The sequence below is a fragment of the Otolemur garnettii genome, unplaced genomic scaffold, assembly GCF_000181295.1.
Source record: "Otolemur garnettii isolate 467f Iridium unplaced genomic scaffold, OtoGar3 scaffold00042, whole genome shotgun sequence".
Classification (NCBI taxonomy): domain Eukaryota; kingdom Metazoa; phylum Chordata; class Mammalia; order Primates; family Galagidae; genus Otolemur; species Otolemur garnettii.
The window spans coordinates 9437211-9465170 of NW_003852437.1; positions in this window are offsets into that span (position 1 = coordinate 9437211).

The window sequence follows — 27960 nt, forward strand, 5'->3', positions numbered from 1 at the left end:
ACAGGCGCCCGCCACAACGCCCGGCTATTTTTTGGTTGCAGCCGTCATTGTTGTTTGGCGGGTCCGGGCTGGAGATTCAAACCCGCCACCTTAGGTGTACGTGGCTGGCGCCCTAGCCGGTTGAGCTATAGGCGCCGAGCCTGAGCTGACCCTTAAACTTTATCTTTTCTCTGTGTGTTTCCATCTCATTGTCTTTTCGTTTTACTTCTGGGCCATTTCTTAATTCTTTCTTTTCCAATTCTATGAGCTTTTCAGTTCTACTGTCAGGTTTTTCATCTGCAAGAGCTCTTGTTCTTTGTTCTGGGTATATACCTGGTATACAGGGTGGCCGTAAAGTTCACGTGCAATTCAAATTGTATAACAAAATCATTCTTTAAGTTCATTTTTTATTTTATTTATTGGCCGGGGCTGGGTTTGAACCCACCACCTCCGGCATATGGGGCCAGTGCCCTACTCCTTTGAGCCATACGCGCTGCCCTCTTTTAGTTCATTGATGTACTGTCTTACTTATCTCTGAGAATAGTGAGGGTTTCAAGTTTTCTTTTTCTTTTTATCTTTTTATGAGACAGAGTCTCAAACTGTCATCCTGGGTAGAGTGCTATGTCATCACAGCTCACAGCAATCTCAAACTCTTGGGCTTAAGCGATTCTCTTGCCTCAGTCTCCTAAGTAGCTGGGACTACAGGCGCCCACCACAGCAACTGGCTATTTTTTTGTTGTTGCAGTTGTCATTGTTGTTTTCTTAGCTGGCCCAGTGTATGTGGCTGGCACCCTACCCACTGAGCTACGGGCACCTCCCAAGTTTTCTTTACTTCAATAATTCTTCCATGTTAATGTGAATAAGGAAAGGATGTGAAAGAGAAGATAATGAGAACAAAGTAAAGATACATTCCCTGAGCAGGCAGTTAAAGAATCTGGAATTCTTTTTGTTAGCTGTTCTGCATTTTGACTTACTTGGAATTTGGTGAGTGAATGAAATTCTAGAAGGGAAGTGAAAACATTGTGGTTGAAGAAACATTGACATTTTATCCTCCTTGTCTTTCCCCTTCTTTAGAGTAATGTCTCAAGTATTTTATGCATTTTATGCATTGCCATTGAGTCTTGTCTAAGAGAAATTGTGTTGTGCTGAGTGATGGTTGTGTTGTCTTCCTTAATTTATTATATGCAGCGCAACAGAAATGTCACTGACATAATTTTTCACTGTCACAGATTATGCCATAACATGAAAACCCAAAGTTTTGTGTAGAAAAGAGGGTGATTCTTAGCGCTGATGTTTTCTGTTACTTCAAGCTGTCTTTTAACAATGCCAGAAGTTGCTCCATTAAAAAAAAAAAGTTCTTTCCTTCCTTTTATTTCTTATTGATCAGTTAAAGAAAGAAATATTTTTAAATTTCACTAAGAAAGACATTTTTGTATGGGAGAGTATATACCTTTATTGTCCTAGAACAAATCTTTAACAAAAGAACTGATGTAAACTGCTATTAGACTTTGACCTCTAAAACAACCCAGGAATAGGCATTTTAAAATTCTACTTTGGTTTTTTTTTGCTATGTTTGTGCTATTAATTAAATTTAGAAACAAGACTGAATGCTTCTACATTCAGAGGCCTGGCTGGGATTGCAGTGATAGTTCTTTGCAAGAATCTCCATGTTAAAGGAGTACTAACTAACGGCAGTGCTAACTACACCTGTCACGGGTCCCCAGTGATCCTATGGAACACAGCTTGGGAGCCCTCAAGGATGCAACTTGACATTAAAAAACTGACAAAATATTATCCATTTGCTGAAAGCATTCTTTTTATAGTAGTGATGTCTGAGAGAGTATGTGTTTTTTTTTTTTAATTTTAATTAAAAAAATTTTTTTTGAGACAGTCTCAAGCTGTCCCCCAGGGTAGAGTGCCTTGGAATCACAGCTCACAGCAACCTCCAACTCCTGGGCTCAAGGGAGTCTCCTGCCTCAGCCTCCCAAGTAGCTGGGATCACAGGCACCTGCCACAACACCCGACTATTTTTTGGTTGCAGCCATCATTGTTATTTGGCGGGCCAGGCTGGATTCGAACCTGCTACCTTAGGTGTATGTGGCTGGCGCCTTAGCCACTTGAGCCACAGGCGCTGAGCTGAGAGAGTATGTGTTTAATCCAGCATTGCTGGTATTGCTAAAACTATTGCTGAATTACAAAAACTTGAATCTGGAATCTGTTAGTACATTTATATTTTTGGGTTTTACTCATATTAGTAACAGTTGTATGATTAAATTCCCTTTGAAAAGATTCCCTTGCCATAGAGGTTGATTCCCCACATTTACTATTTTGATGTCTATCTTCACATCCTCTGTATCCTCTTCCTCCTCTTTATCCACACACATAGACACATTTCTCTCTTAAAATAAATACTGGGGCTTAGCGCCTGCAGCCCAAGCGGCTAAGGTGCCAGCCACATACACCAGCGCTGGTGGGTTTGAATCCAGCCTGGACCTGCCAAACAGTAATGACAACTACAACCAAAAAATAGCCAGGTGTTGTGGTGGGTGCCTGTGGTCCCAGCTACTTGGGAGTATGAGGCAGGAGACTTACTTGAGCCCAGGAGTTGGAGGTTGCTGTGAGCTGTGATGCCAACACACACACTTACCCAGGGTGATAGCTTGAAGCTCTGTCTCAAAATAAATAAATAAACAAATGAGCAAATGTTGGATCATATGATGCCTAAATCATGACTTGAGGGTTTTTTCTTTTCCTAACAGCATGTCTTGTAGTTTTCCCTGTTCCCTAGTTTCCCGTGGTAGGAATCTCACAACTTGCTTGTCATCCTCCTATTGGTAGACATTTGGGTTTTCAGATTTGATCTTCTCAGACATGTTGCAGTGAACAGCCTGTACCCACCTCATTGTGTAACACTGTCTTTATAATATCCAGCATTACTATAAAGCTTTCCCTTGAGGATTGTGGATTTGATTATTGGGAGCAGCCTTCTCTCTGAGTAGAGCAATAAATCTGAGGGTCAAGCTCCTCAGGAATTCTAATTTTGAGAGGTGCAGATTTGTTGCTGGAATAAATGCCTCAAAATTATTAATTTAAAGGATGGTACTTAACTGGATATATTGTTTCTGGGGGGGTTTGCGCATACATGCGTGTGTATTTAATTCGTCTCTTTATTTTATAATCAGACAACTATGCTAGATGTGACTTTGGGATTGTTATGATGGGTTATTTTTCTGAACCTCTAGTTAAGTAAACATATTTTGATTCCTCATTAACACACCCCCCCACCCCTGTGTTGTAATTGGTGTTTTTGACTGGATTGACTAATCTCCAATTTGGCTAAGTCTACTTACTGTTACAAGGAACTGGCATTTGAGCTAAGTTGTGAACTATTCCCTGATTTCTCCATCTCTGATCAGTCTTCTGCGTGTTCTCCTGGCACCTTGGACCTTACCATCTTCTCGGTTCTTTGGTGGTTCTTTCTTTACTGAGTGTCCTTGTGGATTGGGTGCCTTCAGAGCTGGCCTCGTCTTGTGGATCATGTCCTTCTCAGTCGGACACAGTGCATGTTAAATACATGACTGCAGACAGCAGTGGGTTAACTACAGAGGGAGCCTGGGCCTTAAATTGGAGAGGAACTTGATCACTAGGAAGAAAAGCTTGTGCTTAAATCAGTAGGGGAAAGGAAGGGTTTTGATTAGATGAGTAATAGGATTATAGCTTCAATTAGAAAGATCAAGTGTTAGTAATTTATAGGATGAAATAGAAAACTGGGATCACTGAAAAACAAATCAAAATATGGTGAAAGTGGTCTGGTTTATTGTGTAGTGATGATGGAAAAAGAAAGGAGATAGGCTGGGTGTGGTGGCTCACACCTGTAATCCCAGCACTCTGGGAGGCCAAGGCCAATGGATTGCTCTGAGCTCAGGATTTTGAGACCAGCCTAAGCAAGAGTAAGATCCCATCTCTAAAAATAGCTGGGGCTCGGTGCCTATAGTTCAAGCACCTAAGGTGCCAGCCACATACACCAGAATTGGTGGGTTGGAATCCAGCCCAGGCCTGCCAAACAACAATGACAACTACAACCAAAAAATAGCCAGGCATTGTGGCAGGCACCTATAAGTCCCAGCTACTTGGGAGGCCGAGGCAAGAGAATTGCTTAAGCCCAGGAGTTGGAGGTTGGTGTGAGCTATGATGCCATGGCACTCTACCCAGGGCAACAGCTTGAGGCTCTGTCTCAAAACAAACACACACAAAAAAATAGCCCAGCATGTGGCAGGTGCCTGTAGTCCCAGCTACTCAGGAGGCTGAGGCAGGAGGATTGCTTGAGCCCAAGGGTTTGAGGTTGCTATGAGCTATGACACCAAGGCACTCTACTGAGGGTGACAAAATGAGACTCTGCCTCAAAAAAAAAAAAAAAAAAAAAGGAAAGATAATATTTTGGAACAGAATTTACCATAGTTGGCAACCGATTAGGTTCAACATTCATTCATTCATTTATCAATTTATTTATTTATCCAGCTAACTTACTGAGTGATACTCTGAGCCCCACGCAGTTTTAGGCATTGGAGGTAAGTTGTAAAGGGCAAGCATGAGTCAAAGGTGCTGAGCAGGTCTGGAGAGGAGGTGACCTCCAGAGGGATGCCAGCTACAGAGATTGTAATGCCAGGACAAAGGAACTGGTTTTGTTGGGCAACTTTTTTTTTTTTTTTTTTTTTAACTTTTAGACTCATCGACTGATGTTAAGCCACCAGGGATATTCAGCAGAATGTTGGCAATATGTGTTTTTTAAAAACACATTTAGTTTTTAATCTGTATGGAGGTGAGGTGATAGTTGAAGCCACAGAAGTGAAACATGGTAAAGAATTAGACTGAGTCTTTGAAAAGTGGGGTTGATCTGTGTTATAGCGTGGCGCAGAATCCAAGAGTTGCTGGAAGTTTCACAGGGACTGAGAAATGGACTCTGAATTTTGATGAGGGGAAAGGGAAGGTGGAAAATAGATGGAATGGATGAAAGTGAAAGGCCCATATATTCTCTGGGTTCTACCACGGCCCAGGCAGTGTTAACTTTTTTTTTATTGTGGGTTTTGATTTTTTCCCCTCCTCAGAAATTGGTTTTATGTGATGTACCCCAGTCTTAAGTTTCTCAATAAAGAAAAAAGTCTCCATTAAAAAAAAAAAAGAAAGAAAACGAAAGCCCAAATACTGCTAATTTTATTGCATCTTCCTCTTATTCTACTTTTCTTCCCCTCCCCCCTCCTCTCCCTACCCTTCCCCCTCCCTGTCCCCTCCTCTCCCTCTGCTCTCTCTCCTCCCCTCCATTAGACAAGGTCTCACTCTGTCACCACACCTGGCTAATTTTAAATGGTTTTGTAGTGACGGGGTCTCGCTATGTTTTTCAGGCTGGTCTTGAGCTCCTGGCCTCATGCTGTCCTCCTGTGTCAGCCTCTCAAAGGGCTAGGAGTACAGGTGTGAGACCCAGCCTTACTCCATATTTATGACTTGGCTTCTGTGATAGTTAAGTTTTTGTATCTAAATAGTCTGTTGTGCCCAGATATTTGATCATCAGTTTAGATGTTGCTGTGAACGAATTTTTTTTCTTTTTCAGATGTGATTAACATTTAAATCAGTAGACTTTGAATGAAGCTTGAGTGGGACTCATCCAGTCGGTTGAATGCCTTAAGATTAAAAAAGACTAACGTTCCTCTTCCCCAGCCTACCCCACAACCCCAGCAAGAGGAAATTCTGCCTTCTGATTTGAGCTGCAACATCGGCTCTCCTTCACTGGGTCCCCAGCCTGGTAGCCTGCTGTGTGGATTTTGGACTTGCCAGCTCCCACGATTGCATGAGCCAGTTTTAAAAATAAACTTGTGTATTTCTAGATAGATCTACTGATAGATCAATAAATAAAGATATATGACTATACGTATAAAGATACATACAGCCTACTGTTCTTGTTTCTCTGGAGGACGCTGACTAATATAGATTTCCATGTAACTGGAGTCCAAGTTGTGATTTTGTTTAGTGAGCTTGTTCTTTACCATTTTGCTCCATCCCTGATCCCTTGAGTCCTTGTGCAGACAATTCTCCTCTTTCCAGGTAGTTATTCAAGTCTGTTCTTGCTCAGTGAGTACTTCCTGTGTACCTGACTTATGCTACTACATTATTGTAATTGTTGGCATGTGTGCCTGTTTCCCTAACCTAATCTCTGAGCTTTCTGCAGACTAGCACCTGCTCTTGCTAGCTCCGGTAACTACGGTACCTAGCCTACTAGGCATGTAAGAATTTGTCGACATGTATCTATTGAGTAAAAGAGTTTAGCTCTGACCTTAAGTATGAAACTAAGAAAGAAATAAAAAGGAGAAACACTAACCTGGAAAGTATGACCAAAAAGCTCCAGGAGAGCTTTGCAAACACATTGTCAGCATCTTCCGGAGCTTTGCTGTGATGGCAGGTGTGAAATGTCTCGTGATGATTGGAAACACCACGGTGACCATTATCTAATCAGCATTTGTTTGTTTTTCAAATATGTATTTCAAAATTCAAAAATTTCGTTAAATATTTTTTCTCATGTGACTTTACCCAGTGATGGCCAGATAAAGCTAGACTTTAAAATATTTCATAGGGACATTTTCAAGAAACCACAGAAGCATTAAAAAGGAAAAAGAAATGCGTGCCACCTCATTGCTATTCTAAACACGGGCACGAAGCACATATTTGCACACATATCTTTGTGTATTTGACTATTATTTTCTGAAAATGAATTGTTAAAAGTAAAATTTCTGGGTAGCAGGTAACCCATTTTTTTTAAAGGACAATTTTGCTATATGTTACCTAAATGTCCTCCAGAAATGTTTTACCAATATATATTCATTCCAGCGGCATATGAGAATTGAGATGTGTTCTTAAAACAGGTATAAGTATGTGACCTGGTTTTTTTCTTCTAAGACAGGTTGCTTTTTCTTAAATCTTGAATATTTTGCATAAGATCTTGTTTAACCTGTTAAGCCTATTAGTGATTCTACCAGGATAAATTAATTGTCATCATATATCTGTGCTTGTTTGAACAAAATACTCAGGCATCTAAAATATGAGTAGCTAGTCTTGCAGCATTCATGAATGACTCACTTGTTTGTTTCAGATGAGAAAACAAGGGAGGAGGCAAGTCAAATGACTATGAATCTTCTTTAAAGGAGCTATACTATGGCGTGGAAGACCAAAGGACTGGCCCCAGTCCCAGCCTCTGGGGGATACAGGGTAGCCATTCAATCATGGTATATTTGTTGTCGTAAAATGCCAAACCAGTAAGAAAGGATACAACCATCAGTTGAAAATAATGGGTTTTCCAAGAACCAGGATCATAACCTCTCAGTTTGTACCTTACTGTGTCTTTGAAAAGAAATATTTAAAGGATAATATTGTAACCTCAGTTGAGGTTTTTCTCGTGGATTGCAATTAAGGTTATGTTTGTAATGTTACACATATAATGATAATCTGGGGATCTTTTAGAATAGTAAGGAATCTAGGAAAGCTCTGGTGCCGATTCTTTATTTTTTGTTGTTTATAAAGATAAATTTAACAGAAGATCTTCTTTATTTTGAAAAGCAGGCTTACGCTAGAAATAAATTTGTTTCTAACTGAAATTATTCAAGATTTTCTTTTCTACTTTGATTCACTTCATTCTCTATTTAGCACCAGGCATTGTTAAAACTGTACATTTCTAGCTAGAAAATGAAAACCTCTTTTAACAGAATCAGGCTTGGTGTTTCTTAGTTAGCAAATGTAGTAAAAGGCAAATTAGTAATACGGCAAATGAGATTTTGAATCTTCACATGTCCCGCTACTTTTATTTTGATTAAACATTATTAAATAATGTTTACTTGGAATTTTGAAAATATATGGATAATTTAAAATAGTTCCCATGGTACTTATAAGTTAAGGGCATGGGAAGTGGAATGAATCTTGCTTTCTGTGTCTTTGGTCAGAGTTTTATATTTTTCTTGCCCTGATTTCAAGGAAGGAATATTTTTATTATAAAAACGTTTCTGTTGGCTTGGTGCCTGTGGCTCAAGCAGCTAAGGCACCAGCCACATACACAGGAGCTGGCGGGTTCGAATCCAGCCCCGGCCTTCCAAACAACAATGAAAACTACAACCAAAAGCTAGCTGTGTGTTGTAGTGGGCGCCTATATACCACAGCTACTTGGGAGGCTGAGGCAAGAAAATCTCTATGATGCTATAGCATTCTACCCAGGGCGACAGCTTGAGACTCTGTCTCAAAAAAAAAAAAAAAGAAAAAAGTTTCTGTATAATGAAATCTGTGAGTTTGATGGCTTCACTATTCATATCAAAGTATACATGCTGACTGAAATTTTCGGTGTTCAGACTTTAGTTCTAGATTACTGACATCTTAGATGTTCCAGTGCAACTAAACTAGGAGGTAGAGCATCAACATGCATAAATGACTTAAAAGCAATACTGAGACTAGAAATGCTACTACAGAAACGGAATTGTATAGGTGTGGGCCCTGCTGCTGGTTGGGGTTAAAACTGCTAGGTCAAAGCCACTGGGACTCCTGGCTCTTCAGTTGTGCAAACCTTCTATAGAGCTACAGTGTTTTGAATCAGTCAAGGAGTAAGGACGTCATACAAATGTTTTAGAAAGGATGTGGTGGGAAAAATAACTCACCCTCCCTTAATGAGCTCATTATGTTAGTTGTCTTAAATTATATTCAGTTAATTTAATAAGTCAATATTATGAGGTATTTTTACCCCTGGGTATTTTTATAGTTCTGGTGCTCTCCAATCCCCAAGGAGTCCATTGTTAGGTGTCACAGCATTATTCTCTTAAGTCCAGAAGCGTGACTTGATGGGAGATGACTAAAGGCTTAAAACCAAAAACAAACAGAAACCCACAAAGGCTTAGCTTTGGTTGTGAAGAAGTATTAATTCTCCTTCACGACGAAATGTCTTAAATTTGTTTGTACTTTCACTCGGAGTAGCCCAGAGAAGTCTGAAGGTGGCAGGTAAGAATCCCAGTTAATAGCTCAGGCAGGTTATGCATAACTTCTTCCTTGTCCTCTTGCCCCTCGTCAGTGTGTGTAAATGTCGAGGACGTGTCCCAGCCCTGTCTTGGTGCGGGTACAGGTCAGTACCAGGCTGTACACATAACAGGTATGGGGAAACAAGGGTACAACTGTAAATTTAAAAGTGACTTGTCAAACCCCTCTCCTTCCTGCTAGCTCCAAGAAATTCCTTTCATCATTGGAGTGGATTATGTTAAATTAATTTAAAATTCTTTCTTTTTTTTTTTTTTTTTAATTGAGACAGAGTCTCACTTTGTCACACTTGGTTGGTAGAGTGCTATGGTGTCACAGCTCATAGCAACCTCAAACTCTTGGGCTCAAGCGACTCTCTTGCCTCAGCCTCCCTAGTAGCTGGGACTATAGACACCCGCCACAATGCCCAGCTATTTTTGTTTTGTTTTGTTTAGCAGGCCCGGGCCAGGTTGGAATCCACCAGCCCCAGAGCACGTGGCTGGTGCCCTAACCACGAACTACCAGTGTCCAGCCTAATTTAAAATTCTTTTAATCCCATTTTCAAATGAGAAGGATTTGGACTGTCTCATTTATGGACCCTTCAATACCACTACTAGGTCCATATCCAAAGGAAATGAAATCACTATTTCAAAGAGATATCTGCAGTCCTGTGTTCAGTGCAGCATTGTCTATAATAGCTAAGGTAAAGAAACAACCCAAGTTTCAGTGGATACATGCGTGGATAAAGAAAATGTCGTGGAAATAGATAATGGGATATTACTCTGATAATTTGGTTATAAAACTTTCTGAAAACTTACGTGCTTTTCTTTTGAAAATTATAGAAAAGATGATTAAAATATGAATAAAAACCCAGTAACCCCAATTCTATAAAATCTGGGTTTCCAACAACAAAACTTGTGTTGATTTTTCAGGTGCCTTGTTATAGGCATCTTCATGTCAAAGATGTTGTTTGACAACTTCTCAGAGCAGCGCATTTGTGAGTGTGATTGCCCAATCATGCATGGTTATGGTCAGCATGGAAGCCCGTTCCAATTACAGAAGAACGCCACCTGTGAGTTGAAATGTGTGCGTGTGTATTTTATGGGATGGAGGGCAGTGAAGACAGATTGAAGCAACAGTACATCAGGCTTAAATCCTCTATAAATGAGAATTGATTATTGCCACTGATAAATGGTGGGACTGGGCAATTAAAACACAGTACGTAAGGAAGCGTAAGTTTCCTTCATGGTTGTCCTCTTAGGGTAATTTGTGGTGCTGAGAACCTGCCTCCGGTTTAATAATGTTTTCCTAGCTAGTTAATTAGGATGTGCTACTGATGTGATCCAAAAAGTGTTCAGCTCGAAAAGAAGTTGCCAAAAGAAGGGAAGACTAACTATGTACAAGCCTGGAAGTGGAATGCTGACTTTACTCGGGGGTGAATGGCAAATGCTGATCACCCCTGCGCCTGTGTCTGTCATCACGCTTGGGTGTGACAGCTTTTGTTTTCCTTTCTCTTGCATATATGTAGTATGGTTTTATTATGTAGATCTTCCATTTCCATGTATTATTCTGCATCCTCTCAGAGTCTCGGCAGCAGGATCAATGTTGAGTGTGGTATTAATTGTCATCCCCCTGCCCCATAGATAATGTGTCATTAGGAATGCTTTGAGCTGCAACAGCAAACTCCTGTGTTGGGATACATGACCCTTCTTTTTCTCATGCAGTAGAAAGTCCAGTCCATAGTCAGCCATTCACTCTGGGGTTAGTGTAGCTGCTCAACAATGTAATTAGGACCAAGCTCTTCCTGTTGTTCTGGGGGGAGGGGGGCTGTCTATGTCCTGTGGATTCTTCTTCAGTCACAAGTTGACTGCTGCTTCTCCAGGACTTATTCAAGCCAGAAAGAAGAGGCAAGGGCTTTCTCCTAATGAGGGTTTTTGTTTTGTTGTGAAAGGGGAGGTGAGTTCTTTCTGGTGATTTCTGCCTCTATCACATTGGTTGGAACTGTGTATGTGTCAACCATTGAACTATTGGCTTCGTGGAGGTTTTATGTTAATGGGTATTGGATTGGTGATGTTGTATGTGCCATACTATGCTGTTATTCTGCTGATTTTATTTGGATATAATCCTTTTGAAATAATTGCTTATGTAAAATAGTAGTACTTCATGTGGCTTTAAGGAAAGGCCAATTGTAATTTTGTTTTCAGCTATTGCTATTGAATATGATCCCCTTTTCTCTAACTTATTTCCAATATATATATAAACTAGTTAAAAGTCATGCCAAGTTAGTCATCATTCCATAGCCTCTTCATGAGCACACCTTTCTGTCTAGGATCTGTAGTCCATGATAAGAAGTATTCTCTGACCTCACAGAGTTTCTAATCTGCTCTCCAGACAGGGAGAGTGGTTGGGTTAACTATATAATGAAAGGTCATGAAATACAAGTTTGATATGGAGGTAAGAGAGAATATTTTTCCAATGTTTTTATCTTATGAAAAATTTGTGACACTAAGGACATAGAGCATAAATAGTGTTAATGTTTTATTTCCACATTTTGGGGGTTTTTTTGAGACAGAGCCTCAAGCTGTCCCCCTGAGTAGAGTGCCATGGCATCACAGCTCACAACAACCTCTAACTCTTGGGCTCAAGCAAGTCTTCTGCCTCTGCCTCCCAAGTAACTGGGACCATAGGCCCCCACCACAACACCTGGCTACTTTTTGGTTGAGCTGTCATTGTTGTTTGGTGGGCCCGGGCTGGATTTGAACCCACCACCTTAGGTGTATGTGGCTGGCCTTAGCCACTTGAGCCACAGGTGCCAAGCCTATTTCCACATTTTTAATTGTGTTTTTACAAAGTTTCATTAATATATTAGAGAAAGATCTTATCACTTTAAAGAGGAAGAGAAAAGGACTTTAGGAGTCAAGGATGTTATTAGAAACACGTTAATTCCCTCTCTCTTTCCTTCCTTTTTTTGTAGCTCTACCATAGGCTCTGCTAAATCCTATTGCTCAAAATGGCCATTTATTTAGTTCCCCCAAATAAAATATTGTTAACCTAACAAAGAAATTTGTTGTTTGTTTGTTTTTTTTATAATTAAAAATGGTGCTACTTTCCCCTAGGGATTTAAAAAAAAAAAGTGGGGGCATTTTATGACTATGTGGCCTTGCCCAGAATAACCAATACTATTCCATTGAGAAGAAATGATATGGAATACCTGGTCTTCATAAAGTTTCTTTATAGAATTAAGAATATGTGATTGTAGGGTGGTGCCTGTGGCTCAAAGGAGTAGGGTGCTGGCCCCCTATACCAGAGGTGGGAGGTTCAAATCCAACCCCCAACAAAAACTGAAAAAAAAAAAAAAGCAATTATATCATAACTGTTGTCTCACTGATGGTCAGTGTCTTTAAACATCTATCTCTGTGCACCTGCAAAGGCATAACACGAATTACTAGAGTTGCTGGCTCAGAGGGTATGCATATTTAAAATTTAATGATGCTCCCGAATCACTCTCCAAAAAGGGTGCACAAAATTATGCAACTGTTATTAGGGTGCAATGTCCTAATAACAGTTTATACATTTTCCCACATCCTTTTCATTCTGGACATTGTCAATTAAGAATTTTTTGGCAACGTAATAAGAAAAAAATAAAGTCTTGTTTAAATTTCCATTTTCCTGTCCAAAAAAGTCAGTGACAGAGTACATTCAATGAAGCCATAAATGACTAATTTGCTCTTAGAGATAACACAGTTGGTGCTTGTCTGCTCTGACTCTTCTGCCTGTTTCATTCATGTTTCACAAACAGACTTATTTACAAGTCATTCACTTTCTTGGAGTGTTTTTTTAGTCCCACCTGCGCATCCATCTACTGATCCTGAGCAGCAGGAGTGAATTTTATGAAGAACTGTCACGTGGTATTTGTGTAGCGGGAGCTGTGTTTTCCAAACTCTTGTTGCCACCTAGATCAGTGGGCTACTAAAATTAAATTAGGGGTGAGGAGTAATGTAAAAATAGTAGAATAGGAATTATTAGAGAATATCAGAGAGTAAGGGTAAGACCGGTTTTGGGACCCTTACTTCATCTGTATTTGTCTGTTTCTATTCATGCATACAGGCATATGTAATGTAAGTATTGCATTATGATGTAAAACATACTTCTGTGTGTTGAGGCTTGCTGGTATGGAGAATCTTAGTTTTATAAATTTATTCAAAGTACAGTATATTTCTGCCTTGACTGAGGCAGTGGTCTCACACTTGATCGTGGCATTTTAGAAAGTAAGTTACCAATAGTATTAATATTTTGCAAAAGGTTAAAGACTGGAGCTTTTTAGAAGAGCTTAAATGCTCAAGAATTGATGTCACCTAATTGAACCTGGAGATACAATGGGTGTGGAAGGCCAGATTGGCTAGAGTGCAGAATGAAGAAATGGGTTGTGACACCCTGCTAACCTGAATTTCACTGAGCAATTTAAGTTTTCTTTGCTGAAGTGTGGCCACTGTAGTTTATGGTAGCTGTGTGGCTGTGCAGGCACCAGAATGCAGAGGAAATCCTTGAATTTCAACAGCTTCTCCATGTGAGTGGGCACAAGTGCCAAGTGATCATCACATTATTCTCAAACTGATTTAGAATATTTAGGTCACCTCAAATCCAATGCTCATCTTGTGTTGCTTAGAAAATTACCTGTTGGTGATTACAGTAAATGATGGTAATTAAAATTTAAGAAAGTGATGGAACATTCTGCATGTGGGTGTATTTAATTATCTGGCAGGTGTTCATATTTCTAGAGTGTGAAACTTATGGGTAAACAATGGTCTTTCTGTTAGAAATTCTGGCCGCACTTTTGTAATTCTCTTCTTTTATAGATGGGTATTTTCAATCACTTAGAGACGTAACTGTGATGATCTAACTAATTTGTATTGTCTTATGCGTTTCCTAAGTGGCTATATTTTTTCATTTGTTTTACCTCAGTAAAGTCTAACGTTTTTACTGCATCTTCATAAAAAATGATATAGATAAGAAACATAATTTTATTTTCTAGATTTGTAAATAATGATGTTATAAAAATTAGGCTTTTAAGGTTTTATGATGTATCCATACATTATTTTAAATTTTATAAGTTGATCAGGCATGGTGGCTCACACCTGTAATCCCAGCACTTTGGGAGGATCATTTTAGTTCAGGAGTTCAACAACAGCCTGAGCAAGAGCGAGACCATGTCTCTATAAAAAATAGAAAAATTAGCTGGGTGTGGTGATGTGTGCATGTAATCCCAACTACTTGGGAGGCTGAAGCAGGAGGATTGCTTCAGCTCAGTGAGCTGTCATCGTGCCACTGCACTCTAGCCTAGATGACAGAGCAAGACCCTGTCTGCAAACAAAAACAAAAATAAAAACAGAAAAAGTTGACTTGGCGCCTGTTGTTCAGTGGTTAGGGTGCCGGCCACATATACCAGGACTGGTGGGTTCGAACTTGGCCTCGGCCTGCTAAACAACAATGACAACTACAACAACAAAAACAAAAATAATAGCTGGGCATTGTGGCAGGCACCTGTAGTCCCAGCTACTTGGGAGGCTGAGGCAAGAGAATCGTGTAAGCCCACGAGTTTGAGGTTGCTGTGAACTATGATGCTAGGGCAGTCTGCCAAAGGCGATGTAGTGAGACTCTTGTCTTTAAAAAAAAAAAAAGTTTCTAAGTTTTTATTGGTACATTTTGGTAAAAGTAGACACAAGGTAATAAATAATCATTGACCAAAGAAGATGAAAGCAAAAGTTCCTTAAGGGCTGCCAACCACCACATAAAGTTATTGAATACTAATGTTCTGATGCAGTTCTGATGGTCTGTGCTATTAATATGAAATGAGAGAGAAAGTGCTAACGTGGAGTATTCTTATTGTGTTACTTGAAACTTAGGTAAAACCATTTAATACAAAAAGAATTTAAAATAATTTTGTACGTATTCAATCTAATCCTATCTATAAAATGGCATCTCTGTTCACCTCAGGATTTGGTCGAGGTGCCTGATATCTGTTGTGACTTTTGCTGGGCATCTCCTGTCAACTGGTCAAAAGTTTGCTCACCTGAGAGATTTGAGCTCTTCGCTGGTGGTGCATGTAATTGATGACTGACTTTTCTGTCAAGTGGCTTCTGGAATTTCAAGACAGGAGCTCCTCCAGATAGTATATATCCTCTGGATCAATGTCATCCTTCCTTCTCCTTCCCCCTTGGAAGACATTTCTTTCCCTTCACCTTTTATCTAAAGAAGGGGCTGCTCCATCTGGAAAGAGAAGACAAGCCTTAGTGCAGGTGATTTCTCAGTGCCTGTTGAAGTTTCATTGTTTCCACTTCAACTGTTAACTTGTGTCCTAACTTAAAATGGCATATGTGCTAATTAAAGCAATTGGTTTGATGAAAGAAGCCTGCATATTGCAAAAACAGCCTGACTACTAGATGTTTAGAAATGAAAAGGAGGGCAGCACCTGTGGCTCAAAGGAGTAGGGCGCCGGCCCCATGTACCAGAGGTGGCGGGCTCAAACCCAGCCCCGGCCAAAAAATGCAACACAAAAAAGGAAAGGAAAGCTGTCATAACACAATTTATGCTCCAAAATGTGTTTTATATAAGGAAGTAAGGTCCAATTTAAGGAAGAGATGTGGAATATCCAATTTCAGATTTTTAGGATGGAATGAGGATACTCCCTGCCTTTCCCAGCAAGAGACTGACTGGAAGAGGCTTCTCAGAATCCACACACTCCCAGGCTGGTGGTCTATGAGAAGGTCTAGGGTTATAGCTTAAGCTGTTACTTGATGTGGTCTTTCCGCTGATGCTGGTTGATAGCCTGACATTCCCTCATGATGACTGAGTCACAGTGTATAAACTCTCCTAAAGTCTGCTGTATCATTCTCATTGTTCAACTTCTTGAGGATTCTGTGATGCATGATAAATAATGGCTATAAATAAAGTTTCTCTCTATGCAACTCCTTGTCTAATTTTACCAGTAAACAAGTTCCATGATCAAAACTCCAATATATTAAGGTCTAGATTTTTACATCAGTGCTGTTCAGATATGCTATTTTGTAGTTGGCTGTATTCATGTTACCAGTAGGACCCCCTCCCCCCCCCCGCAATACATAACACCCATCTATTACCATGCTTTCAAATAATTTGCCTGAAATTTAAAGAACTTTTGTCTTCTGTGGCACTAGCCTAAAGAAATACGCTATAAATTCTGAAGATGGAATATAAATTGCCCCTGTGGTCTGTTATATTGGGGACTCCAAGAAACCATTACTCTTAGTATTTATACCAGTACATAAGCCCCTCTTTCAGAATATGGGTTGGGTCTAGAGACATTAACTGATAGAATCAGCAAAACTGTATTGATACTGTGTATTTTCAGGCCAAGCTTTTGAGAAGGTACAACACCGACATGTAAGAAGTCCAGTTACCTTAATGGAGAGGTTGATGGATGGAGTGAGGCCCTAGGATTACATGGGGACAGAGGGACACCTGGCCATCCAGGTTCCCTAGCTGTTTGCTGTCACATGAATGCTGCCTCATGATGGCTGGGGAGATGAGCAGAAGAACTGCCCAGCTGAGCCTACCCTAACTTGCAGAATCTTGAATCAATCAATTAATCATTTTTTCAAGCTGTTAAGTTTTGGGGTGGTTTGTTACACAACAGTAGGTACATGAAAACCACACTATGTTGATGTTTATTGATAAACACTTTTCTTTTTCTTTTTTCTTTTTTTTTTTTTTTTGAGCCAGAGCCTTAAGCTATTGCCCTAGGTAGAGTGCTGTGGCGTCACAGCTCATAGCAACCTCGGGCTCCTGGGCTCAAGCGATTCTCCTGCCTTCACCTCCAAAGTAGCTGGGACTTAAACAGGCACCCGCCACAAGGCCTGGCTGTTTTTTGGTTGCAGCCATCACTGTTGTTTGGGCCTGGGCTGGATTCGAATCTGCCAGCTCAGGTGTATGTGCCTGGCACCTTAGCCACTTGAGCCACAGGTGCCAAGCCAATAAACACTTTTTAATAGCTCTGCAACTGGCTCCAAGAACACCTAAATGTTTTTTATAATCTTCCCCCTTAATTAACTAGTTGACCCTTTGAGTTGTGTTCAGAAAATGTTGGATTTGAACTCCTAGACTTCCTAACTGCTGGGTTCATAGGTGTGAGCCACCACACCTATCCTGAAATGATGAATTTTCTACAAGTTGAGAATCTGAAGGCCCCAGGGCAGACTTCCTCCTGCCAAGATTCACCTTCCTGGACAACTTGCCCCCCAGTGCTTGTAACTGCTTGAGAGATACTCACCGGACCTGCCTAAGGCGCAGGGCCCCTCCTTTATATGCCCATGATATCGATATCCCTTAGTTGGGGAGACAAATTTGAGGCAGCTTCTCCGGTTTTCTCAGCAAGGCATCTGTTGTATTAAAAATCCCTTTCTTCCTTGGCAATCCTTGTTGTCTCAATAATTGGATTTTTATGCAACAAGCAAATGTTCCTGGACTAAAACCCCCTTGTGGTTTTGACAACAGCTATTTAGCAATAATTTGTGTGTACACGCTAGAAAAATAAAACATCGCTATAGCTAATCAGCTCTGACACAGTTTTATCAATGTATTATGTGCGACTTACTAATGTGGTTACATTAAGGAGGAAGTAAACATGAAATTGAAAACATTTGAAGGCCCCTTAGTGCTGTTAGAAGTAAATAAAAGCTTTTTCATCATAACTCTATAAAGTGGTTTCATCAAAACTCTGAGAATTTTGGCAATAATTTAAACCACAAAGTTGGAAGAGAAAATATATGTAAGAAAATTTAAAATACTGTTTTTTGGTGGGATGAGTTCTTAAGCTCTTTTTCCTCACAACATTATTTTGAAGTGACATTTTTTAAGCAAAATTCCTCTGTAGGTTGACTAATTACAAATGTTTTCCCTGGAGCACCTCAGCTTCTAAATCTGCCCGTAAGCTGCTTTCTTAAAAAAGTGAATAAGCTTAGGAAATAATTATTCCTCAAAGTACACAAAACCCCCGAGCAAGCTTTTGTTCTGTAGACAGATCTGATTCATCAAGAAACATCAAGATAATTGTCACGATTTAAAATTTTCAAAGAAAGCCAGGAGCCTTTGGCTTAAAGTGTAAAACTTTCTGTTGCTTTCTTGGCGTAATGCCTTGAGTTGAATATTTTGTGTTGTATGTTGCTCCATTTTTTTGGTTTTGTTTTGTATTTTTGCCCCTGGGACAGGAAACTACAGAACAAAATATATTCATTTTGGTAACCAATGCTGGTCCGTTGGTGACTCACTGTTTTTGAATAATTGGTACAGAAAGCAGAGGCTGACACTTGGCTGCGGGGCCCCAGCATATACAAATGATGAGCTGCGATTTCATTCTTCCATCACAGATGTTTGTAAAACTGGGAAACACTGTTTTGACATAAGAACAACAACATTCATAGGAAAGCACTCCCCCATCTTATCATTTCTTTCTTTCAGGCAGTAGTATACTCTCAGTTAAATTGTTTAATGGGCTTAAACAGTTTGAATTTGAATACATCAGTGTTTCCTTTCTCTGGGGATTAAACTGTGTGATTGTGTAAAGGTAGTATTATAGAGAAATATTTTCTTACTAGGGTATAAGCTCCAGGAGAGCAGAGTTCTGTTATTCCTTGCTCATGACTGTAAACAAAAAATAAAAGACAGATTCTGGCATTTGTAAGCCTGTGGTCTAATATGCTTAGGATGAATGAATGAATTCAGCTTTTTTTTTTTCCCTTTTTAGAGACTGGGTCTCGCTCTGTTGCCCAGGCTAGAGTGCAATGGTGCAGTCATAGCTCACTGAAGCCTTGAATTCCTGGGCTCAAGCAGGAATGCCTGCCTTAGCCTTGCCAGTAGCTAGGACTGGAAAGTACAGGCACATCTCACTATGCCTGGCTAATTAGAAAAAAAAATTTTATAGAGACAGGGTTTCACTATGTTGCCCAGGCTGAGCTTGAACTCTTGGCTTTAAGTGATCCTTCTGCTTTAGCCTCCCAACGTGCTAGATTACAGGTGTGAGCCACTGTACCTGGCCACATTTAGCTTTTTTTTGAACAGAGTCTCACTTTGTCACCCTTGATGGAGTGCCGTGGCGTCACGGCTCAGAGCAACCTCAAACTCGGGTTTAAGTGATTCTCTTGCCTCAGCCTCCCAAGTGGGAATACAGTAGCCACAGCGCCCGGCTATTTTTAGAGATGGGATCTCGCTCAGTCTCAGGCTGGTCTTGAACCTGTGAGCTCAGGCAATCCACTGGCCTCGGCCTCCCAGGGTGCTGGGATTACAGGCATGACCATGCCTGGCCAGCATTTAGCTTTTTAATCAATGTTGTTTCCTTCCTCAGGAATTGCTGGTTTAGGTAGAACATCAGTAATTCCACATTGGCAGATTATGGTGAAGGAGTTATATTTTTGTTCTTCCTTAGTAGATAGTCACTGATTTATTCTACCCCAGTTGCGTGAAGTATTGATAATAATTTTAATTCAAGTATTTATATATGCTGGATCTTTTCAACATACTATTTCTTTCTTTCTTTTTTTTTTGAGACAGAGTCTCAAGCTGTCACCCTGGGTAGAGTGTTGTGGCATCATAGCTTACAATAATCTCCAACTCAGGCTCAAGTGATCCTCTTGCCTCAGTTTTTCTATTTTTAGTAGAGACGGGACTTGCTTTTCCTCAGGCTGGTCTGGAACTTGTGACCTCAAGCAATTCACCCTCCCTGACCTCCCAGAATGCTAGGATTACAGGTGTGAGCCACCACGCCCGGCCCGTTATTTCTAATCCTTACAACAGATCTTTTAGAGTTAGGGGTTAAAAATATTGGTATCTTTTAATTTTCTTACAATTCCTTATTGAGAACCTATAACAAAGGATTTATGTGGTATGTAACAAGGGATTTATGAAGTATGTTAAGAATGTTAAAATGTTTCTGGAATTACTGAGTTGGAAGATGCTTGAGTAAGAGAGATGTAGTGGAAAGGCTGTTTGTTGTATTCCTATAATCATAAGATAAGAGAACACGTTTCGGTTTCTGTGAACTTGTACTAAGATTCAGTGCCAACTGCTTGTATTAAATTTTTCCCTTCTTTGAAAGAGTACGATATAAGAAAATTTTGGTTCTAGGATAATCTTTTTGCTCAGGTTATATCATGTTTTCTTTCATTAAAAAATGTTAACTGTTAGATATTGAAAACTAATTTTATGCCAGATATCTCCTAAATTCTTTAGGTTCCTCTGTGAACAAAAAGACCAAAATCCCTGCCGTGGGGAAGTTTGTGTTCTCAGAGTGGGGACAGATCAATGAAAACTACAGCAACAAAAGGTGGCCAGTGTAGTAGGTTAGAAGGTGGTAAGCATTGTGGGACAAATAAAGCAGGAAAATGGAAACCAAGGAGAGAGAAAGGTTATAATTTTAAATAGGCTGGTCGGGTCTGATACTGGTGACTTTCAGCGCAGATAGGAGGAGAGGGAAGATGCTTGGCGGGAGAACCTTCCCGGTTGAAGAAAGGGCCAGGGCCAGAGTGCTGAGGGAGTGAGTGCTTAGGGTCCAGCCTGCCTGCTGCACCTGGGGACAATGTTTTGACAGTTTAGTCTGGTGTAGGCTGTTGCCAGATCATGCTGGCATTTGTGGGCCTCTTTGGAAATGATTATTGTATGCAACTCTATCATCCTATCGTTAAATCATAAAAATAACCCCCAAAAGAGAAATTATTAGACTAGAGTCACATAAGCTTTTCTTTGGCCCTTTGTGGTTTTGAGGATTTGTACAAATCACAGAGTGCCTCAGTGACACATCACTGTTGTTCTGGAGTTCCTGATCAGGCCCTAGAGGACTTTTACATGTTTAGGTTTCAAAATTATTGACTTTGTATTCAAGGTTAGAGACCAGGTAAATCAGACATAGAGGAGTTGGAAGATATAAAATTCCTTAAATCTGCTCTGTACATAGGAAGCACTCTGCAAATATTAGTCGAATGTAGCACAAGGTACATTTTAATATTTATATACCCATATAGAGAACACATGTCAGTTTTTAAGTTTTTACTTAAAAATAATTTATCTGTGGCCTCTTCTCTATTTTGCTTCTCATCACTCTATTTCCTTATCTCAGCGTCTCTGCTCCTTTTAATCAAAACCGTATTTTGAGATAATAACATTGTTAACAACAGCGATGCCAGTGTGTATCTTTTTTCTTTTTGCTTTTTTTTGGCCAGGGCTGGGTTTGAACCCACCACCTCTGGCATATGGGCTGATGCCCTACTCCTTTGAGCCATAGGCACTGCTCTAGTGTATATCTTTTTTGAAAAGATTGTTCTATGTGTAACCTGTTTTTGTGCTTTCCAGGTAAGTTGCTTCTTGTTGAATATTATAATTTGAAAATAAGTGTAATTTAAGAAAAATTTTCAGTCCTGTTCTGTGATTTTCTTCTTTAAATGACTGATAATATAAATTTGAGAAATGTTTTATTTGTTATAAAAAGGCAAAATTTTTTTTTTTTTTTTTTTTAGACAGAGCCTCAAGCTGTCCCCCTGGGTAGAGTGCCATGGCATTACAGCTCACAGCAACCTCCAACTCCTGGGCTCAAGCGAGTCTCCTGCCTCTGCCTCCCAAGTAGCTAGGACCACAGGCACCTGCCACAACACACAGCTATTTTTTTGGTTGCAGCCATCATTGTTGTTTGGCGGGCCTGGGCTGGATTCGAACCCGCCACCTTAGGTGTATGTGGCTGACAACTTAGCCGCTTGAGCCATGGGGGCCGAGCCAAAAGGCAAAATTCTTAAATAGCCAAAATACCTTTCTGAATCCTAAGATAATCTGTTTTGAAGGCAGTTGAGCTGCTTAACTTTCATTGAAAGTGCAAATCCTCTAATTCTGTTAAAATAGTACCTAATTATAGCATGAATTAGGTACTGTTGGATGACTGAGTATATTTATTTAAGGCCTACTGTGTGCCAGAGGTTCTTGAGGTGCCAGTGCAGGTGTATTTCTATCTTATGTAATAGTCTTAGTCTTTAAACATCTATAAATGAATATGGGTTTGCATGTTGGCTCTGTCGGTTTTGAAGATGTACCTTTATTTAGGTTCATTAGTTAATTTTGTGAGGCTGTTTCCCCATTTAAAAAATAGTAGATACATACACACCTTTATATATTTGTCCAAACCCATAAAATACACAATAAGCCCTAATGTAAACGTGGACTTTTTTTTTTAAGACAGAGTCTCACTTTATCACCCTTGGTAGAGTGCTGTGGCATCACAGCTCATAGCAACCTCCAACTCCCGGGCTTAGGCGATTCTTTTGCCTCAGCCTCCCAACTAGCTGGGACTACAGGCACCTGTCACAACGCCTGGCTATTTTTTTGTTGCAGTTCTGGTGGGTTTGAACCCACCACCCTGGGTATATGGGGCCGGTGCCCTACTCACTGAGCCACAGGCACCGCCCATAAACTGTGGACTCTTGGTGATAATGTGTTAATGCAGGCTAATCAATGGTAACAAATGCACCATTCTATGGGGGATATTGATAAGAGAGAAGGCCGTCCACGTTTGGGGTTAAGGAGTATATGGGGAATCTCTGTACTTTCAGTTTTGTTGTGGACTTCTAGAATTGCTCTAAAAAAAAAGTCTTAAAAATAGAAATAGAACTAATGATATTTAAATCTCTGGAATAGTGAGGAATACAGATGATACTGGCAGAAGACCGAGGACAGTGCTTGACACGCAGTAGGCCCTCAGCAAATGGTACCTCTGTTAATAAAAAAATCATCTCACTTATTAGCTATTACTTTGGCTTGATTTGTTTTCATCTTTCAGATGTCTTTTACTTAATATTTTAAGCTTACTTGTCCCTATTTTTTCTTTAGCTTTTGAAAATAATCATTTAAGTATTTAGTATGTTTGTGAAGCAGATCCAACATTTAAAGGAATGTTAAAGTAAAATGCTTTGGGAATGCTTACCCTTTAATTATAGTGTCTTCCTTTGAACTCCCTTGAGTTTCCTCATTATGATCTATTCCCCTCAGTGACCCACGGCCCTCAGCTCCTGTGCCCTGACTGCTGTCCGAGTCTCCTGTTGGATCTCCTACTGATTATTACTCCTTCCTCTGCTTTCCCTCTTGCCCTTCTACTCTCTACATTGTTGCCAGACTCAATTTTCGAAAATGCCACTGTACCCTTTTGCTTTTTTAAAATTTATATTGGCATTTTGTTACTAAGTCTGAGCTCTTTTTCCTAAACTTCATGATTCAGTACAATTTGAAAACCAACACTGTACACTTCCTGTGTGTTCCTTCTGCAACTTCAAACTCCTGGGCTCAAATAATCCCACCGCAACCTCCCATAGTGCTGGGATTACAGGTGTGAGCCACCACTCCTGTCCTTAATGCTATTTTGAGAGAGAAAAATGAATTTATTGCTTGAAGAACTCTTGTGTGTGTCTATTTGAATGTGTTGGTAGCCAATAGCTATAACAACAGAGCTGGGAATTTGATTTGGAAGCGCTCGGGAGTAGATGGTACTTAAAGCTACAGTGATGATGAGATTGCTCAATGAGAGCTCATATAATATGAGGAAAAGGCAAAATTGGGGCCATAGGGAAAACCTGCTTTCAGCATATGCAGGGGATATTGATTTCCAAATTAGGGCACTACCACCTCCACCAGGAAAGCAGGGATGTTGTTAATATAGCCATGGGAGGAGTTTCCGGAAGGAGGGAGTGGTCAGTGGAGTGTGGAGTTCCAGGGAGGCTATTGCTAAGGTGTCAAGAGATCTATCTGGAGTGGAGGAAGTAAGTAGAAGCCAAATTGTCAGCTGAGCAGAAATGAGAGTGAAGGAGGTGGTGGCCCTGAGTCAGGGTACTTAAGAAGTTTACCTGTTAGGACGGTGCCTGTGGCTCAAGGAGTAGGGCGCCAGCTGCATGTACTGGAGGTGGCGGGTTCAAACTCAGCCCTGGCCAAAAACTGCAAAAAAAAAAAAAAAAAAAGCTTACCTGTTATAAACAGTCTAGTGCAAGTGTCCTTGTGGTAAAAGGATTTTTTTTTTCCTTCTGGGTAGATGCCCAGTAATGGGATTGCAAGATCAAATGATTTTCTTGCCTCAGCCTCCTAAGTAGCTGGGACTATAGGCACCCACTACAATGCCCAGCTATTTTTTGTTGCCGTTGTCATTGTTGTTTAGTAGGCCCGGGCCCGGCTTGAACCCACCAGCTTCGGTGTATGTGGCTGGTGCCCTACTCACTGAGCTACAGGCACGGAGCTAAGAGAACTTGTTTTAAATTCTACTTTTGATGAGGTCTGCAATATTTTGCAAACATTATTTATCAGTTTGAAGAACACTATCTTGATATCAGCAATGCTGACAGTTTGTGTATGTGTAGAGAATTGAGTCTGATAACGTGTCAGCTCATGCACTTGAATGGTCTCAAGACTGAAGGTCACTTTGGTTTTACCAACCAATAAATAGAAACAGTTGACCCTTAAACGACACAGGGTTTTAGGGGTACTGACTCCTGCATAATGAGATCTACATATAAGTTTTGATTCCCCCCAAACTTAACTACTAATAGTCTTCTGTTGCCTGGAAGCCTTACCAATAAGATAAAATGGTTAAGTAACACACATTTTGAATGTTTCACATATTATAGTATATACTGTATTCTTATGATACAGTAAACTAGAGGAAAGAAAATGTTAAGAAAATCATGAGGATAGTGTATTTACTATGCCTTAAGTAGAAGACAATCGTTATAAAGGTCTTCATCCTCCTCATCCTTGAGTAGGCTGAGGAAGAGGAGGTTGGTCTTGCTGTCTCAGTGGTGGAAGAAAATTCACATGTAACTTCCAAAGCTGTACTGTTCAACATGCAGCAGTATTTTTGAATGCCTGCTGCATGCTAGGGATTTTAATACATGCTATGAAAACCCTAAAGAAATACTAAGAAATTACAGAGTAAGTTTGGGGCTCCAGCCAAAACGTCAGAATATTAGTTTCCTTTTACTTTCTAGCTAATGGACGGTACAAACAGGATGAGCACCAAAATGCCATAAGAGAGAAACAGTAAGACCATTTAGAAGGGGAGAAAGGTCACAGACAGGCACAGTGCTTCGCCAGTTTGCACAGTTAACTCAGAAGGTTCAAAGTCAGGGCTGTTCACTGTTCTCTGTGAAGTTACAGTGTGTGCAATAAAATGCTGAGAATTTTGAGCTGCTGATAGAACTTTAGTGAGTATTTATGAGGAAATATGTAATTTTTTTGGACAAAAAGATGAATTTCTTAAAAAATAGCTACCTCTTAAAAACAGTATGTATATCAGGACAAAAAAACTTGTATATATCCATGTTTTAATCAGTAAAAGTCATTATATGGGTATTATTAATTTCGTGGTAAAGGAAATATACTTTATGCCATATTTTCAAGTTTTTAGATAACGTGTTTTATCCTTAAGATATTTTCAGGGAATATCCATAACTGCTCCCAGAGTAGGTAAAGAAAGGAAGTATTTTGATGGCGTTTCCAGATGGCCATTATAAAATAAATTTCCTTTAAATTCCCGATTCCTAATGCTATGAGCTTTGTTGTATCTCCGGACAAATCAAGTAATTCTAATGTAAGTATGAATCTGCCGTAACCCAGATTTAACTTTATTAAAACAGATGGTACCAAAAAAAAAAAAAAAAGAAAGAAAAAAGAAGCAAAGTCTTTGACCATCTCCTGTGGGCAAAGCGCAAACTTATTTATCCTCATCCAAAGGCAGTTTCTCTGTGTTTTGGCCTAACTTCTGGGAGCCCAGAACTCTTCAAAGATGTTTTCTTGAAAATAGTGAGCCCTTTTCTTGTCTGCCCTAGTGTTCTTGGCTGAGTTTCCTATATCTGGCTGCTTTTTGCTCATTAATATGCAGCCTGATCCATAGTGGCTGAGAAGGCAGCAAAGGGTTGGAAGTTAGTGCCATGAGAGATCCGACCAGGGCTTTCTGAGGAAAGATGCAAATGTCCCCAGGAATAGTATCTCCAAGTTTCATTTTCTCAGGTCAGTTGCATAATTAAAGCTTTCAACTGATTTAAATAGAAAGTTTTCCCTTCCTTTTCCTTTTGATGTAGATTCAATTAGGACTTAACTTTTCTGCCTCCTTGACAGTAAGTACGCTTTCCTTGTGGAAAATAAAATGATTAATCAAGTTAAGATAAGCATTGTGCATTCCTTAGCTCAGGCATATTTGTACAGATGGACAGATGTTAAGTTGTTTTAAGAATTGCTGTCAGCAATGTGGCTGAAATGAAATTGATTGTAAAAATGGAGACTGTTAAAACTTCAGAATGAGTTGTTTCCCTGTTAGCATATTGAGAAAAACACATTGAGATATTCATCCAAGGATATGATTATTTCTTTCAGAAGAGTAATCAACAGATGTAGTTTACAAGGCTTTACAGTTGGAATTTTTTAATAGGAACTTTGGTTTGTTTATTTGGGGAGATAGTGATTGTATGCTGCTGAAGAAAATCTGAAAAATACATAATTAAAGTGTGTTTGTTATTTCTGCAGACTTTAGTAATTTATGAAGCCTAGTCTTCTGGAGATCAATTTCGGTTTACTATGTGTTTGAATATTAAGGTTTGAAGCTTCTATATGGTTAGGAGGAAATCCATATACCATAATTGCTTTTGTAACAATTTCTAATGCAACTAAAACTATGCATTAAAAACTTTTGGCAATTGCTTTTCTTTAATTTTAAGTAATACTGATATAAAAATTATTGAACAACAAGCTTTCAAGTCATAATGGGATTTGAGCTTCATTGCAGTGATGAGGGATGAAGATTCCCCGCTACTTCATTTACAATTTAGTTGTCCCAGAAAGTGGTAGTTTGGGCAGAGCTGATGACTAGGAAGTAAATACCATTGTCTCCCTCTCTGCCCCTATGTTTACTCCTATCCTAAAGAGAATATTCCTGTGTGTACTGGTTGCAGAACCTCTTAGGATTCTTTGAGTTTGAGCACTTTTTTTGAAGCTGGGGCCATGAGAGACAACTGTGCTTTATCTCTGGAATTTTCCCTGTGCCTCTAAGAGACTGGCATGGAGTGATTGAAGGGAGCTGAGCTCCATAGTGATGGGTCTTAATGTTTTTTTCTCAGTCCTGTTGGTTTTCAGTAAAAACGTAGTGTTGGTTCAGCATTCATCCCTTCAGCTCATATACTGAGTGCCTACTTATGTGCCAAGGACAGAATTTCTTTTGGAGTTATTAAATTTTGGAAGAAACAGTTTCTGCTAACAGCTGTAGCTTCAAGTGACTTCAAGTCTTGGTCATTGGCCACTGTGGAAACCAAATGGAGGAGCAGTTTTTAATTGAATAAATTAAAATTTGTGTTACACAATTGAATAATTTGGGGGTACTAAGGGTAACTGAAGATAGAATTTGCTTAACTGGGGTAGGATTGTAGTATTACAAAGTGTGAAGATAAAGCTATAGTCATCAACTCCACATAGTAACGCAAATTTGCCTTGCTGTTTGTAATACCAAACATGAACTTGCTTTCCAAGGTATACATGTTAAAGATGGAGTATAGGAGATTAATAAATATTTATTAGTGATTTTATAGATGTTTGTGTTTTATGTATATATGTGTGTGTGTGTGTGTGTGTGTGTATATTTGAAAGTGTAAAGTGACTTGGAGCTTTTATGGATAAAATCTATTGGCTTGGCATCTGTGGCTGAAGCGGCTAAGGCGCCAGCCACATACACCTAAGGTGGCGGCTTCAAATCCAGCCCAGGCCCGCCAAACAACATGACGGCCGCAACCAAAAAATAGCCAGGTGTTGTGGCAGGCGCCTGCGATCCCAGCTACTTGGGAGGCTGAGGCAGGAGACTCGCTTAAGCCCAGGAGTTGGAGGTTGCTGTGAGCTGTGATGCCATGGCACTCTACC